The 16,307-nt window shown below is 34.2% G+C and overlaps 1 protein-coding gene across 3 annotated transcripts in view; it reads left to right on the forward strand.

Moving 5' to 3' along the window:
* Positions 1 to 16,307, forward strand: part of LOC138714672 (ankyrin repeat domain-containing protein 50) — a 771,534-nt gene that overhangs the window by 556,512 nt on the left and 198,715 nt on the right. Inside the window, exon 1 of one of the 3 annotated variants that reach the window (XM_069846735.1) lies at positions 1,666 to 1,907. The exons of the other annotated variants lie outside the window; for them this stretch is intronic. The gene's annotated coding sequence lies outside the window, so the exon portion shown is untranslated. Of the gene's footprint in view, positions 1 to 1,665; positions 1,908 to 16,307 lie in introns of those variants that run through there. 3 annotated transcript variants of the gene reach the window in all.

A 16,307-nucleotide genomic window follows, 5' to 3' on the forward strand; every position in this document is an offset into this window, starting at 1 on the left:
TTTCCATTGAATTATGGTAATAACTTAATTTTAACCTTTGTTTTCTACGTATTCAGTAAATGGCGCTTGGCCCACTATGGTTGTGAACCCTTCATTGTATTATATTATATTATATTATATTATATTATATTATATTATATTATATTATATTATATTATATTATATTATATCAGAAGTTACTGTAATAACATTATAGCATTATGTCCATCTAGAGAAACTACACTTTCCAATGGTGAAATAATAATTAATTATACAAATCGGTTAACTTAGCTTTCGATATTACTTCATACAGACACAGAAACATTCTCTGTAGGCTGTCTTTCATAGCTTTCGATTGTTGCTGTCCAAGGCCCCTCATAGACGAAGTTATTTGTTCTTAATTTATTGCACTGTCTTAGATGACATTATTTTAATTTTAAACTCATTTATCTCATTAAATATCAGTCCTATCAAAATTATGTAAACAATAAAACTTATCGGAAATCATTTTTAAAGAAACTTTTGTTATGTAACATTTTTCACACAAATCAATAATAAGCGAGATATTTTGATTTATTTAATTCAGGCCCCCTTAGAACTCCCCTTTCAAATAAAGTATTTTGAATGCCATATAGCCTATAATCTCAGTTACAAAGAACTTAATTTATATTCCAATTTTCATATAAATCGGTTCAGCCGTTATCGCGTGAAAAGGTAACAAACATACATACAGACAGACATACAAACAAAAATGTCAAAAAAGCGATTTTCGGTTAGGACCAATTATTTTCGGAAAATCGAAAATTACCAGAAAAATTTCGGCTACAGATTTATTATTAGTATAGATGGTAATATTAAGTAGAAAAAAATATTCGCAAATAAATTTGCATTTCGAAAACATAACATAAATATCTTTTTACTTGAAATTGTACAATTGATCTTAAACATATGAAAAGAAAATTTCTAGCCTTTTAATAAGGGCCTAGTAATTAAAGATTGGGAAACGGATTATTATACACTGAAAGGTAGAGATAATGTTTCAAATAGGCTACTTGGTTTATACATAACTTATATAGCTATTGCCAAAGTAGATAAAAGTTCAGTCAGGTATAAACAACTGTGGCGATTCAAGCTGCTTGACTTCGGGACTTCGGGAGTCATCAATATCGAGTATCGAAACACTCACAACCAGTCTTTACGTCAAGGACGCGACGTAATGCAACATTGTCGTGCGGGTTTCCGGCTTTGCGGGCGCTGTTAGTCTCGCTTTCTCGGTCGTTGTTCATCTCTAATCATTACTTCACTTCACTGTAGCCGTAAGAAGTATTTTTAGTTTCTGGGCGTCTATCATTTTGTTAATGTGTAAGTCAGAAGTCGTCAGCACAGAGCACACTGGGGCTAGCCTCTCTTAACCGCGGAAAACGCAGTGCACTATAGTGCTCTCATAGTTGCTAGCGGGTATGCTCTCTATCTCTCCCTGTTGCACGACGGTGCACATGGGACAGCACCGCGTACCCTTTGCACATTTCAGCGAGTGCTGACGACCACTGGTCTAAGTAATCTTCAAACCCAAAGCTCGTTACGGATTAACTCATACTTTCGTGTTTCCAGAGTTACTTCCTAGCCCTCAGAAGATCAAATTCGTAAAACATGCTATTTAAGAATCACCCTGTACTTATCACGCAGCCTTATCTAGTTCTTCGTAAGTGTTCTAATTACTCCTGATTTCGCAGCTGAGTCACCTCAGTTCCAAAGCAAGCATTCCTCTGAGAACCGATAAGGTATCAACAGATTATGGATTGTGTCTGTGCGGCGAAGAGCCTGCTGCCTGCATTGTGGTTGTTTTTTCGGTTTGGCTACACGTCCACTCTGCAACAGCTGTCTGGTCGATATTTATACGCCGGCTTATGGGGTTGGAACTGTATCAGGTATTTATACACGTCGATAATCGTTCAGAAGTCGGCGCAGCGCTGTGAATATTGCTGCTGAGGGCCCTTGCCTTATTCAGAGGGCCGGGATGTGTGGAGACGAACCAGAAAACATTTGCCCAGCCATTATTCTCAGATATGTTCACGTGCAGTTCCATTACTTGAAGATATTGGGGTTTGTTTATGCTGCTTATGATTAGGTTTTTCTCCGGAGCGGTTGTTTGTGCGCTTTCAATCGGAGACCTCCGGTTACCTCCGATTGATGCCGCGCAGATTGTACAGGGACATCATTTTATTTTTACTAACATTTTCAATATTTACCTGGCTATACCTTTCTATTAACGATTGAAACAGGAAACACCGTTTGCTACCCTTTCTACGACTGGAGTCGATGATACTGGCGTAAAATACAAATCACTTTACTAGGTATAGGAGGGAAGAAAAGTACTTCATCCATTTATGTAAACTAAGAAATATCGCAATTTTAAGTTTGATAATTTTCATTAGGTTTTTGTTTAATCAAAATAGAGTACTGTATTAACACTTAGTGTTTTTACTCACGAATTGAGCTATCCATTCGGAAGTATTAATTACGCAGTGTATATTGTACTGTTACAGCACATTAGCGTACAGTATAGAGAATGAAGTTAAATTGAAAAATAATCATAATATGGATATTTAAACACATTTTTGAAAAGGTGGCCGTTCATTTCGATACAGGCTTCAGTTCTTTTGTGCATATTATCGCACTATAGACTATTGTACCTAATTCCAATTACCAGTTTCGTCCTTCGTACGAGTAACTCATGTTGAAATAATTCTGTACCTGCTCTATAAAAGAGTACCTTACGTACTGTAAATTCAATCTTCACTTCTGCCCGATCCGAAAAGATAAAATTATTCAGAAACGCTATCTACTGTCCGTTCAAGTGGTTTTGTCGCAGGGTCGTAGAAAGGGGGGGGGGATCACATGACAGTTAATTACTTAACGAGGCCCTTTTATTTAAGTTATTTTAAACACTTGTATATTATTACGTAGACGTCCAATTCCTAACAGAAATTAATGTTTTCAGAAAAGAGCTAAGAAAGCCCAGCTACTAGACTTAACAGAGGGGCGAACAGAAGCAGGTGGGGGAAACCGGGATGCGAGGTAGGCAAACGGACGACAGTACCTGTACGAAAATATGATTCAATATTGAAAGCTCTTTTGTCACTGGAAAACGCGAACATATTTCTGGAACGTACTATACTCACTAACTCAGTACTGCTTACGCGCCCTCGGCTCTGTGTCGTGAACGGTTGAAAGTTTACTAGTAGAAGGGGAGGGAGTGAAGTACATTCAAAAACTCAGGTACAATAAAAATTGAAGTAAAAATAAAATGATGTCCCTGTATATGTGCTGTGGCGCAGACATGCACTTTCCGCTGAGCATTCCTTTAATCGGATCAGGTAGTAACGTCGGCGTATCTTTTAGAATAAGTGTGTAATTTTTTTTTGTTTATTTTCTCTTTTTTATTTGCCTCTCTCTCTCTCTCTTTTTCTTCGACTCATCTTTTTTTCTTGTTTTGCCTGAAGTACTATGTTAGCTGACAGATTTTTTTTTATAGTTTTGAAATTCATATTATATGTGGAAAGGCGTATTAATTTTATGTCATTGATCAAATTAATAACATTAAAATTAACTGAAAACTAACGCAGAAGTAAAGCTTTTCAGTAGCTAATATAAACATTTATAAACACTCGTTTATTCGCAAGCAGTTTTTGTCAATTATTATTCTAATCGGTTTAGTTTAACGTAAAATATATTAAGGGAGTTTCAGAATGGAACAAAAGAAACGTGTGGTATCAATGGGTTAAAGTTTACTGTCCAAAATAATTTATTAAGATTCTTCACCAGACAGCATTGTGATCATTGTGTTAAAGGGTGTCAGTATTTGAACTGTCTCTTCTAAAACGCGTCACTCTTCCTCTGTAATAAAAAATATAAGCGGATATCAACATAAGGATAATTGTAATTATATTATAACCACACGTTTCTTTGGTTTCAGAATGAAACTCAATATTTTAATCTGATAACTCAAGTTGCCTTTTAAATATTCCATAATTATGTATGATTTTTATTGCCTCGAAAGTTACGTTTTATAGAAATTTCAAGAATTTTTTTCGAGACTGTGGACTTTTGCACTTTTCGAACAATAGCACTAAAGCAGTTCAAAAAAATCGTATCAAATGTTTTGCGTAATTTTAAAACTACGAAAACGATATCACTAATTAATTGTCAATGTGTATCTGAATGGTAATAATTTATTTTTGACAGCAAGTACGAGTACTACAACCGCGGCTCTTAATGTTAGCCAAAAAACTTACATACCTGCATATTAAAATTTAGACCTACTCAGAGAATCTATCTAACCTGGTCCACGCCATAGACATTTCCAAGTACGGACCTGTTAGCGGCCTAGGAGCGTATGACTTCTGGCAACACAATCACCAACTCATATTTCATTTCAAGTAAGCGGCTCATCACTGAAGTTTGGAGTTTCATCTCGTAACAATATGCTGGATCAATCTTAGAGGGTCCTTTTTTGCTGAAATTCTTCTGCTTTTCAGTTTTTCATTCGCAATGTTACTCTGTCTGCACATAAAACCACGAAATTATTTATTAGAACTTTTATATATAAATCAGAGCAGCTGGCTACTGACTGGAAGGTCCGGGGTTCGATCCCAGGTGGTGACAGGATTTTTTTGTTGCTGCCAAACTTTCAGAACGGCCCCGAGGTTCACTCAGCCTCCTATAAAATTGAGTACCGGGTCTTTCCCGGGGGTAAAAGGCGGTCAGAGCGTGGTGCCGACCACACCATCTCATTCTAGTGCCGAGGTCATGGAAAGCATGGGGCTCTACCTCCATGCCCCCCAAGTGCCTTCATGGCATGTTACGGGGATACCTTTACCTTTACCTTTATATATAAATCAAAGTAAACACGCTTTTAAAAAGAGTTCAGAAGTGTTTTCAATAGTTAAATTTACTTACTTAGTGTATTCAAGTTCGCGATTGTTCGATCTCTTCAAATGGTCTAACAAATTCAAAGTATCACCACCCTTAGAGTAAATTCGCCGACAAAGTTAACAGCGTGCGACTTTATTATTATCTCCAACTAAATTAAAGAATTTCCAAGCGACGGATATACGATTTGGTGCCATTTTATTCCACTCACAACTACCCTCAGTCCGTACGCGCCGGTCGTCCTTGAGCTCTACGTCCTCCAACTTCGCTTCGCTCCGAACCACCGCATCCCTCCTTTGTTCCCTGTTTCACCTACGATAGTACCGGAGATCACCGGTGGAGAGCTTTATTCGTAATCTTCGATTCCTCCGCGGTAGTAGTCACTCCGATGAGCAGCACTAGAGTTTGTTACCCGATGTGTACTGTAATGTGGAAGTGAACAAGTGATGATTATCAGTTTTCCCTTGGGTGAACTATCCATGTACTGTGTCACAGAATATGTGACAGTGGCACAATGTCCAACGCACTATGTACAGAGGTGCACTCATCACGAGTGACTAAGTGGCCGGGATCCGAAGGGATGACGCCGTCTTGGTTAGCTACGCATATCATATTATTATGATGTACCGAAGTACATAATATTTCCATGCAGGAATTCTGCGTTACCATATGATGAAGGTCAGTGGCTGGGCTGTTGGGATTTGGAAGTTTATATAATATTGTCCACACCTGTGGAATAACGGTTAGCGCGTCTGGCCGCGCAAGTTACCTGGTTGAGGTTTTTCCGCGGTTTTCCCTGAACCCAACATGAGCAAATGCTGGGTAACTTTCGGTGCTGGACCCCGGACTCATTTCACCGGCATTATCACCATCTCCATTCAGACGCTAAATAACTTAAGATGTTGATAAAGCGTCGTAAAATAACCTACATAAAATAAAAAATATGTATAATATTATAAAACTGTTAAAATCTTTTACAGAAAAAGGCCCCGCTAGGGGGAGACTCCACTGAAAATCATGAAAATTTTGCAAAACATTTTTATTGGCTATTTCTCTCCTTAAGAATGTATATTTTCATAAACCAAATGGATTTATTATTTTCATTTTGTATTTTCATTTTGTATGATTCTCCGATAAGCACGTTGTCATATAATAATATTGAATTGGGCGAACCGTCTATACTTACTAGTTTATATTTGGATTAAACATTAACGTTTTCGGCACTTACTGTATGTGCCATTTTCAAATGCATGGAATTGCCTTATTACATGGTCAAATAGATACACCTTATTGTGTGAACTATATGGTATGTACCCTTGATGATCTACCATCGTTTACAAAATAATATATTATAATTAAATTAAAAACACTTGCTAATAATTAAAATCTATACTAATTTACATCTACAATAAAAGTCCCATTGTTTTATGTGACAATATGGTTATCTTGAAGTTGTTATCACATGCAGTTCCTATATTTATTAAATGTTTTTTTGAGTTGCACTGTGTTGCACGTATTAAAATGTTAAAATTTGTTTGTTATATATTAACACACCAAGGATTCATGTTGTTTCACTTACGCAGGTCGAAGCACTGTACCACGATGAAATGTTGCGTAATATCAGTTGCATTGATGCTTGTTATTGTGTTCCTTCGGTTTGCCAAGGTTGGATGTTACAAATTCATCATTGTCACCATACGATTGTCAGTTAAGCCTTTTAGTTCAATTGTCAATACAGATATATTTATTTTTTTAATTAAAGCTGTAAGGGGGCGTGGTATTTAGACAGCTGACAAAATTATTTTTCATCAAAGAATTCTTTTTTATAAATTTCTGATTATTATTAATAATAATAATAATAATAATAATAATAATGATAATAATAATAAATTAAGCTTCCCTTATGAAAAGGTTGCCACTTTTGACAAAGCGTATTACATATAATTTGGAAACACACCTAAAAGCTAAAACGATTTTGCATTTGAAACGGTTATGGAATCGAATATACAAAATGTCAGAAAAATTTACACCTACGTAGCGTTTGTGCTACTTTGCAGTTAATAAAGGAATAGTAATATTATCAGATATGTTCTAAAGTTAGCTCTCTGAAGTTACTATATGAATGTAGCGGAGGAGAATTTTAATTTACATAAATATTCATTTAATTTTCAAATCCATTTTTCCGTAAATTTATTTTTCTTGATTCAACACGAACTTTTTTATACCAAATATTAATCAATCCGGATGAAATTTTTACCGCAAGTATTTATGAGGTAGCTGCATGTTTCTATGCATTTATTTTGTGAAAAATGCTGCTAGTTTATTTTATTAATTTTGTTTGTTTCATGAATTATAGAAAAAATTACATTTTTTTAATTTCAAGAAAAATTTTCAGAGTGAATAAATGAGATATTTCATAAAATTAATGCATACAAATGTTTCTCTTTATCTTGTGAATGTAACCAAAAACAAAAACGAAGCTTAAAAATTGAAACCTTCTACCTACTAAAAACTTGGATTTGAAAATAGTTATAAAAAGAATACAAAAAAGTAAAAAATCAAAAGCCAAAAACATTTGGGAGTTCAAAATTTGAATTTAAAAATAATAATAATAATAATAATAATAATAATAATAATAATAATAATTATTATTATTATTATTATTGTTATTATTATTGTTATTATTATTTATTTATTTATTTAATCTGGCAGAGCTAAGGCCAGTAGGCCTTCTCTTCCGCCCAGCCAGACTCTAATTCTAATAGAATACAATTGGTTACATAGTTATTACATTAATATCTAGACCATAAAACAACATGAAAGTAAATAATGAAAGTTGGATAAGTAATGTTAGTGTGACAGTAATAAACATTGGTAAGAAAAGTGATAATAATAATAATAATAATAATAATGAGATACTTTAAATATTTATTCTGTGATTATATATAACCATTAAACATTGAGAAACCTGAAAGAGCTGTTATTGTTAACACGAATTGTTAGAAAAATATTTCGTTAGCCTATTCTTAAATTGGTTTGATGTCTGACAGTCCCTGACATTACTCGGTAGGGAATTCCAAAGCCGAGGAACAGCCACAGTGAAAGAAGATGAATATGAGGATGTTCGGTGGGAGGGAATGGATAATATTGAGGAGTGTTGTGATCGTGTGTCTAGGTTATGATGGGTGGATAAATTTTGAAAACGAGACGCAAGATAGACAGGAGTAGAGAAATGCAATATGTGAAAGAGAAGGGAAAGACAGTGGATTTTCCTACGATCTTCTAGACGGAGCCAGGACAACATTTCGAGGGATGGTGTTACGTGATCAGCCCGGCGAATATTGCAGACGAAACGGACGCACATATTATGAACACGTTGTAGTCTCTGCGCCGAAGTAACGCTTAGGTCAGTAAACAGGATATCACAGTAATGTAAGTGGGGCATCACGAGTGTTTGCGCTAACATTTTTTTCCTGGAAAAGGGTAGAAAATTCTTCAATCGCCTAAACGAGTGGATTAATGAGAATACTTTTTTTTGCAGTTTTGTACTTTTTGTTAGTCCTTTACATAGTAAACATCCTCTCAAAATTTGGTTGAAAAAATGATTATAAAAAAAGTTGTCATTTTTAGTGGAGTGTCACGTAATTTTCACCGTTCCGACGACCCTGCGACGTAAACACTCGGACGGACAGTAATCTTACGGTGTGTTTTAGAATCTACGCTTTAATAGCTCCATCTTTTTTTTTAATAATATTTACCTTGTAAAGACTGCAAAATAGGATATCGATTGGTATTGTGGGAGGTCCCTTGTGAGTAATCTCTGTTTTTGGAAGCAAGGTCTACAAAGATAAAATTGAATGTGGAGAGGTGGAAATGGCTCTTGCTATCTCCAGCTGATGCCGTGAATGCGTTCCAGATAAGATACACGTGAAGAGGTCAGTGTGGCTAATTCAGCCAAGGCTCCATTTCGCTTCCTGCGTTGTAATGTGCACTCGCATTAAAATAATGGCCACTCAGGCGGGCTGCCTGCCTGCAAAAATAACCGCCTCACTTTGTAAACCGACCAGTCTCGGGCTCGAATTAATTTCACGAACCTCACTACGGTTATTACACCACCTTAATATTAGCCATAGCGCTACTTCTTGGATGGAGCAGTTTGGTTCATAACACTGAAAGCCCTCTCGCTCCATCAACTCAACTCATTGTAGCTATCCAGTTACTGTTTTAATACAGTTGTATCAACTGAACAGTTACCTAGCGTTGATGGAACGAGATGGTTCGAGTAATCTATACTAATAATAAATCTGTAGCCGAAATTTTTCTGGTAATTTTCGATTTTCCAAAAATAATTGGTCCTAACATATATAATTAACCACCCTGAAACCGAAAATCGCTTTTTTGAAATTTGTTTGTATGTCCGTCTGTCTGTCTGTCTGGATGTTTGTTACCTTTTCACGCGATAATGGCTGAATCGATTTATATGTAAATTCGAATATAAATTATGTTCGTTGTAACTTAGATTTTAGGCTATATGGCATTCAAAATACATTATTTAAAAGGGAGGCCTGAATTAAATAAATCGAAATATCTCGCTTATTATTGATTTTTGTAAAAAAAAATGTTACATAACAAAGGTTTCTTTAAATATGATTTCCGATAAGTTTTATTCTTTGCAAAATTTTGATAGGACTGATATTTAATGAGATAAACGAGTTAGAAAATTAAACTAACGCCATCTCAGGTGGTGCAATGAAATAAGAATAAATGACTTCCTCTATAAGGAGCCTTGGACAACAACAATCGAAAGATGTTAAACATAGCCTAAAGAGAATGTCTGTGTTTGTATGAAGTAATATCGGATGCTAAATTAACCGATTTGTATAATTAATTATTAATTCACCATTGGAAAGTGTAGTTTCTCTAGATGGACATAATGCTATAATGTTATTACAGTAACGTCTGAGTGAATTGAGGACAGGTAAGATTAAAATAGCTTCTTATGCACAGAAAACTTAATAGGCTATGTTGTACATTCATTAAACTATGATTCCATGTAATAACAAATAAGAAACTGTTAAAGGAATTGTCATTGCACCAAATGAGTGCTCTCTGGACCAAAATGATCGCATTTTAATTTATCTAATAAAATTTAAATTAAGTAACATATTAAACGAATTATCCTTCTCTCAAACACGGATGTTCCCTGGATCAAATGTCCTATTTTAATTATGTAATTACTTTATATTTATTTCTAACGGGTGCAGCGGAGCGCACGGGTACGGCTAGTTTTTAATAAAATAGAATGTATCTTTATTTGAAATAAAAAAAAAACACACACACAAAATCGAGTGACTTCAAGAAACATTTTTTCCATGATTTTTTGTGTTGCTTAGAATAAACTGACACACGAAACTGTGGGACTTGAATCAAGGAAGAAATGACCTTATCAAACACAGTTTTTATTATACAGGGTGTAAACGATATGAACTGACAAAAAATACAGGTAGTAGAGTATAAATAACTCAAGAAAAAAGTCAAATAATGTTTTTCTATAACTGTCAAAGTTTTCCTTGAAAGAAATGTGTTTTGTGAGTCTAATTTTTTAAGGACATCTGGTAGAGTTCGCAGGATAATTTTATGATTATTCACTGTTGAAAAGAAAGTTAGTATTCTCTAGGACTACATTATCTAGGATAACAATTTTTTCCACTGCCCTTTATGGAATGTTTTCTGAGTCCACTGCTATCAAAGATTTCTAGCTAACATTTTTTTTAATGTCCTTTTTTTGCTATTTCCCGAAAGTTTGATTTTTTACATTTCAGGCACACTTTTCTCAAAAACTAGTTCAACTCAGAAGTCTGAAATTTTTTATGGCTGTACAGAACGTTTAACTAAATAGAATAGGTGAAAGATTTTGTTATAAATGTAGGTGTACATCATTTCCAAGAAGAATTCTAAATATAAGAAATTATAAGAAACAATTTTTCTGAAATATTAATTTAAAAACAAATTATGGCCTGAAGTGCCCTAAGACACTTATCAAAAACATTAATATAAACATTAGTGAAGTTCTGATATATAGTTTCAGAGAAAAGTGTACTTACGTTGGAAGCTATATATACACTTTTTTTTAATTATGGCACAGATTAACACAATTGTACTTACTTACTTACTGGCTTTTAAGGAACCCGGAGGTTCATTGCCGCCCTCACATAAGACCGCCATTGGTCCCTATTCTGAGCAAGATTAATCCAGTCTCTATTATCATATCTCACCTCCCTCAAATCCATTTTAATATTATCTTACCATCTACGTCTCGGCCTCCCTAAAGGTCTTTTTCCCTCCGGCTTCCCAACTAACACTCTATATGCATTTCTGGATTCGCCCATACGTGCTACACGCCCTGTCCATCTCAAACGTCTGGATTTAATGTTCCTATTTTTTTTTCTTTCTACTATCATGCAACAATCTTCATCAAACCACGGTTTCTTTTTCTTAGTTTCATAATAACCTATGCTCTGTTCAGCTGCAATTTTGATATTATCTCGGATATTTTCCCACACACTATTAACATCTAACTCTTCCTCAACTTCGTCAGAACTTGCTAACACGGCAAACCTATTTGAAATTTCGACCTGATAATGTTGCTTACTTTCCTCGTCCTTTAATTTCGGAATATTGAATCTTCTAATATTAACTTGTTGCTCTACTCGCTTGGCTACTGATAGTCTTTCTCTTAGTTCTCCAATTACCAAATAATGGTCAGAATTACAGTCTGCCCCCCTGAAGGTTCGAATGTTTACTGTACTAGTGTGTCTTCTTTTATCTATCAAGATGTGATCTATCTGGTTATGTGTCAATCCATCTGGAGAAGTCCAAGTATAGTTATGTATATCCTTATGGGAGAATGTTGTACTTTTAACAATTAAACTTTTTGATGTGACAAAGTTGACTAACCTAACTCCATTGTCAGTACTAGATATGTGTAGGCTCTCTTTTCCAATAGTCGGTTTAATAATATCCTCCCGTCCTACTTTAGCATTGAAATCTCCCAATAAAATTTTCATGTGATATCTAGGTAACTGATCAAAAGTATGTTCCAATTCCTCATAGAAGCTATCCTTTATATGGTCGTCTTTCTCTTCTGTAGGGGCGTGAGCATTTATAACTACGATATCGCACCATCTACCCTTAAGTACTAAATACGATAACCTATCACTGATAAATTCGACCTTTTTTACTGCTGATTTTATTCTTTTATGAATAAAGAATCCTGTTCCTAATTGGTGATTATCGTTTCCTTCCCCATAATACAACAAATAATCTCCTATTTGTGTTATGCCGTTCCCATCTAACCTAACCGCCTGTACTCCCACAAAGTCTATTCTATATCTAGCCAGTTCATTTGCTACTAACGTTACCCCTCCTGTTCTATATAGACTTGTAACATTCCAAGTAACACAATTGTACAACTAAAGAAATTAATACTAGGTAGAAATATTTGGTAGCTGTGGACGCAGAAAACATTCCATAATGGGCAATGAAATAATTATTGTCCTAGGTAATGTAGTTCTAGAGAAAACTAACTTTCTTTTCAACAGTGATTAATCATAAAATTTCCCTGCGAACTCTACCAGATGTCTTTAAATGGAATAGGCTCTGCATTATCCCAGCAATACAGTGTTCTGTATTTGAAGGGTATTGCTCTAGAGAACTGTGATGATACCCTTCTTTCTAAACCAGTGTAGATAGATACTCTGTTGTGTATTGATAGCCTATGTGTTGGACGCAAAGTCATTGGCAATGGCATTCTCGTTCAATCGAAATGGAAACAAATATTAACTACTATCAATCTTTAAAAAATTGTGTTTTACAAATTAGAAATAAAATTTTGAGAAATAATTAAATTTCGCTACGCATTTTGTTTAGTAGACCGCTATGTACTGTATACACTGCTTCGTCGATGTAGTACAGCGGTGGCGAAAATGTAATCGTGCGCCGAGCCATTGTGTAACCTGCAACGTGCATAGCACCTATGGAGGGAGGCGGACACCCGAAGGAGAAGTGAAGCAACTGTCTGACTTATTAACGGATTTTTATTTTCCTTGCGTCAAGCACTTAAACATAATTTTATACAAACTAATGTTTAGTACGTGTAACGAAGAAAGAAATGAACAATAAATGAACAATATCACAACCTAAAATTAACTGTCTTCAGAATGTCTCTGCGACAAAGTTTCAAAATCAGGAATTATGTCACTTACTGCCAGTCGTAGTTGATCACGAAGGTATTTGTCTGTCAGTCGTGATTTAATTTGGTTTTTACTATTTTAATTGTTGAAAATAATTTTTTCACAGACGTAAGTTGTAGCGAACATGGCTTCAACAGAGCAAGCGAAAGAACGAAGCTTCGGATATTTGTTTTTTGGCAAAGATTTGAAAGTTTAATAATTGTCAAGTCCTTACATCTGGCTTTCATTTGACATCACATAGTAAATCTGTGAGTTCAAATTGAAGAGCTAACCGCATTATTCGTACATCTACTGAAAAAGGGTCGACGTACAGAGATGATGATGATGATGATGATAATAACAACAATAACACAACCTTTTAATGTTTCATCAGTAACATGTAGTATAATGCCGTTTTATGTTATACAACCGTTTTCCTCGTAATACTTGTGAACAAATCATACATTTAATATTCTCATCATATTGACAGAAAAAAAAAGTCCTCCCATCCTACTTGGAACTTTCGTACATGGTTTCGAGAGAGACATATGCCACTCTCAGGTCAGAGACAAATACAAATGAAACGGAATTTGACTCCAGTGAGTGAGAGGGTGGGGGTTGGCGGAGGTTAGAAGCACAGCTATCACTGCGAGCCACAATGTCTCGCGAGTCACGTTCTCGCCACGGCTGATTGTAGTAGAATGCGTTTGAATCTAAAGAAAGCAGAAAACAGTACCGTGTGGTTTGTTGTGACGAGAATCCAAACCCCCGCATTCCGGTAAGACGTCGTGTCGCAAACATTTCCAAGTCTGACTATTTCTGACAAAGTAGGGGAGAGTTGGGTAGTATCGGACATCGGGTAATATCGGACAGTGAGTTTCTTTCATCTACCACCAGATGATAGTATCTGAATGACATTGTTACGTTTCTGTGATGTCGCATACAGAAACGTAATCATGTTATTCAGGTACTACGATCTGATGGTAGATGAAAGAAACTCACTGTCCGATATTACCCGATGTCCGATACTACCCAACTCTCCCCTAAATATTATTCAACGCCTTGAAAACGGCACAAATGTTAAGGATATTGCTGGAGAGAGTAAGGTAATATTTTTACTTTTTTCTTTATTTAACCCTGTATTTATTGATTTATTTCTTTATTAATTAATTAATTCATCCATCCATCCATTCATTCACAACTTCACTCATTTCTTCATTTCTTTCTTTCCTTATTTACTTATTTATTTATAAGTGTATTTATTGATATGTATATTTATTAAGCCATTCATTTGTTCACATATTCTTTAATTTAATATTGTATTTTCTTCATATATATATATATATATATATATATATATAGGAAAGAAAATTAATTTATATTAACGTTGCACAGATTCACTTTTTATAATGAATTAACAATTCTTAAATACCCATTCCCGTATGATCGATTTTATACTGTTCATAATATTCCTTGACTTCCTTGTTCTAGCTCAGTGATATTCTATCTTTTTTGCTAGCCTATCCCCAAAATATATTTGTACCCTCAAACCGCATTGCAGGCAGGCCCCCTATATGAGAATTAACACTAGATTACGATTGATGTACTAAAAATAAATTATTATTATTATTATTAATATTATTATTATTATTATTATTATTATTATTATTATCATCATCATCTTAATCTCATAATGCCTATAGTTGAAAATCAAGGTCAAATTGACTCAATTTATTTTGATTTTAGCAAAGCATTTGATGTTGTTCCTCACAAAATTTTATTAAATAAATTAAGTAATTTTGGTCTCTCCACTAACTACGTTAATTGGTTTGAAAATTATTTAACAGATAGACAGTCTTGTGTTCGTCTAGGTAATTCTCTCTCGGTTCCATTTAATAGTTTATGCGGTGTTCCTCAAGGGTCTACATTGGGACCTCTCTTATTTTTATTATTTATAAATGATATAAGTAAAAGAATAAGTTCTAGCTGCCTTTTATTTGCGGATGATCTCAAAATCTTTCGCAAAATTAATAGTTTGGTCGATTGTCAAATTCTTCAAAATGACATTAATTCAATTTCACAATGGTCTGTTGAAAATGGAATGAAAATTAATCAATCCAAAACTTTTGTTATTTCCTTTTCACGAAAACTATCTCCCTAAAATTTAACTATTCTCTCAGTAATGTCGTAATTACTAGGAAAGATTGTATTAGAGATCTTGGTGTCCTACTTGATTTAAAATCATATTTCCATGATCATGTGCAATATATTTATACCCATTCGTTAAGAATGCTTAGTCTAATTAGGTCTATAACTTATTCTTTTTCCATTCCTATGTGTTTATTAATTTTATACTATACGTTGGTTAGATCCAAGCTTGAATATGCATCTGTTGTATGGAACTCCATTACTTCCACTGACTCGGCTAAATTGGAGAATATTCAAAGAAAATTTATTTCCTTGTGTTCTTATAGATTTTTACCAAATTCCGATTATAACTATGAGATTAAATGCAATTATTTCAATTGCGGTAGTTTGTTCACCAGACGTCAGGATCTTGATTATTTATTTTTTTGTAAAGTCATTAAGGGTGATATTGATTGTGAATCTTTCATAAGCAATATCAGTCTTCGTATTCCTGCTAATGGTTTAAGATTTCATAAATTGTTTTATAATAATAATCCTAAATCTCTCTCTCCGGTCTGCAGATGCATGAAATATGCTAATTTGCATGGATTCAACTTGGATCCATTTAATGTGTAGTATATCTTTGAGTTTTTAACTCACTGATCTTATTTAATAATTATTTGTCCATTTTATTTCTTGCATTTGGTCAATTGATTAATGTAGACTATTCCATTATTTCAATTATCTCATTGTACTAATTTCATAATTTTATAATTATTATTTGATCAATGATTGATGTAGACTATATATTGTTTGTATTTCATCTCATTGCCATTTTCTATCATTCATTCTCATCATCATTTGTTGTTTTGTTCTGTTTTGTATCGTGCTAAACTGTAATTGGCCTCGTGCTGTTGTTTTTGCACGTTAATATTCTAAATAAATAAAATAAATAAATAAATTACTACTGTTATTATTATTATTATTATTATTATTATTATTATTATTATTGTACAGTAGTTACTGATGCAATAATAA

This window comes from Periplaneta americana, chromosome 15 (genome assembly GCF_040183065.1).
Source record: "Periplaneta americana isolate PAMFEO1 chromosome 15, P.americana_PAMFEO1_priV1, whole genome shotgun sequence".
NCBI lineage: Eukaryota > Metazoa > Arthropoda > Insecta > Blattodea > Blattidae > Periplaneta > Periplaneta americana.